Consider the following 2144-nt stretch of genomic DNA (forward strand, 5'->3'; position numbering starts at 1 on the left):
ATGGGGGTCAGGGATGAGAATGAAGAGACCGGAGAAGGTGGCATGGGCAGCCATGTTGAGGCCTCACCTTTCCATTCCGACCACTGCTTTTCCCACCACCACTGACCCCCGAGGGTCACCTACCTTTTGGTGCAGATAACAAGGCAAGTAGCAATTGGTCAGAAGAAGAATGCCTGCAACAGGTGCTCTGGAGGACTTCAGAAAGTTTTTGAACACGACAGTGTTGAACTGAACTGCAAGATGAAATTTGCTATCTACTTACCACCAGAGGCAGAAACTGGAAAATGCCCTGCACTATACTGGCTGTCTAGTTTAACTTGCACAGGACAAAATTTTATGTGAAAGATTATCAAGCTGCTTCAGAACGTGTCCTTGTCATCACCGTTCCAGATACCAGCACATGTGGCTGCAATATTAAGGGAGGCGAGGGCTGGGACTTTGGCACTGGTGCTGGGTTTACGTGGATGCCACTGAAGAGCCTTGGAAAACTACCTACAGAATGCACTCTTATGTAACTGGGGCGCTTCCTCAACTCATAAATGCCAGCTTTCCAGTGGGCCCCCAAAGGATGTCTATTTGGGGCCGTTCCACGAGAGGCCACAGAGCTCTGACGTGTGTTGGAAGAATCCTGGAAAATACACATCTGCATCAGCAGCTCTCCAGTGTGCAACCCAGCGCTCTGTCCTGCAGGCAAAAAAGAAGCCTTTAGTGAATATTTGGGATCAGATACAAAGTAAAGGGAAGGCTTCTGATGCCACGCATCTTGTGGTCCTGTCCAGGTTCTCAGCCTGACACACTAATTGGTCAGGAAAAAGATGGCCAGTTCCTTTCAGATGGACAGTTACTACCTAGTAACTGGTTATGATCACAGTCACTACTTCATTGCAATCTTTATTGCTGGTCACATCAGGCATCATGCAAAATACCCGAATGCATGAAAAACTTCAGATAAGAGAATTTCCAGGATTATAATCCTGCTATAAACAGAACTGTAGGGGGAGTGTACTCCAAAACATTGTATTTCATAGTGCTAAAAATGCATCATTCCATAGCTGAATCACTTTCTGAATAAACATATAAGACCTAGAAAAAACGTGGTTCACAGACTGACACAAGAGCTAAGAGAATAATACTCTGAGAAAAAAACACAGAAGCAAATCTTTGCGACCTTGGGTTGGGTGATGGTTTCTCAGCTATGACACCAAAATCCAAACAGAGGTAAAAACAGGTATTTCTAACACGCAAATGCCAACAGTACCCAAGAAAGTGAAAAAAGACCATCCAGAGCATGGGAGAAATTATTTGCAAATCATATTTCTGATAAGGGACTGGAATCCGAAATATAAAAAGAACTCTTACAATCCTTATGATTCATATGAAGTTATAGGTCATAACTTATAACTCTTATAATTCATCAATAAAAAGGCAACCCAATATTTTAAAAATGGGCAAAGGACTTGAACAGACATTTCTCCAAAGACAATATACAAACGACAGGGACATGAAGAGATGTTCATCCTCATTAGTCATCAAGAAAAGGCAAGTCAAAACCACGATGAGACACCACCTCACACCCAGTGAGCTGGCTATAATTTTAAGTCAGTAGTAATTTTTTGTTGGCAAGGTTGTGGAGAAGAAGAAACCCTCCTACACTGCTGGATGGAATGGAAAAGTCTGATAGTTTCTCAGACAAGAGTTCTTGGACCCCAAAAATCTACTCCTAGCTATGTACTTGAGAAGTGAAAACATGTCGGTGTGAACACTTACATGTGAAATGTTTACAGCATCGTTATTTGTAATGGTGGAAACCAAAATGTCCATCAAACAATGAATGGGTTTTTTTTTTTTTAATGTCGTATATCCACGTGACAGAATATTCTATCACTCAACTACAGAAAGAAGTGAAATACTGACACACACATGCTACAACAGGGACAGCCTCAAAAACATTATGCTGAGTGAAAGAAGGCACATACAAAATGCCACATACTGTAGGATTCCATTTATAGGAAAATCCAGAGACAGGAAGGAGACAGTGGTCGCCAAGGGCTGGGAGGGGGCAGAGAACGGACAGTGCTGCTCTTGGGACATGGTTTCTTTCTGGGCTGAAGAATAGCTCTGGGATCCGAGAGTTGGCGATGGCC

The 2144-nt window shown here is 42.9% G+C and overlaps 1 pseudogene; it reads left to right on the forward strand.

The window, feature by feature from the left end:
- Positions 1-1686, forward strand: LOC121015735 (S-formylglutathione hydrolase-like; annotated as a pseudogene).
- The last annotated feature ends 458 nt before the right edge of the window (positions 1687-2144 follow it).

The sequence above is a fragment of the Herpailurus yagouaroundi genome, unplaced genomic scaffold, assembly GCF_014898765.1.
Source record: "Herpailurus yagouaroundi ecotype Mexico unplaced genomic scaffold, PumYag 208, whole genome shotgun sequence".
Taxonomy (NCBI): Eukaryota; Metazoa; Chordata; class Mammalia; order Carnivora; family Felidae; genus Herpailurus; species Herpailurus yagouaroundi.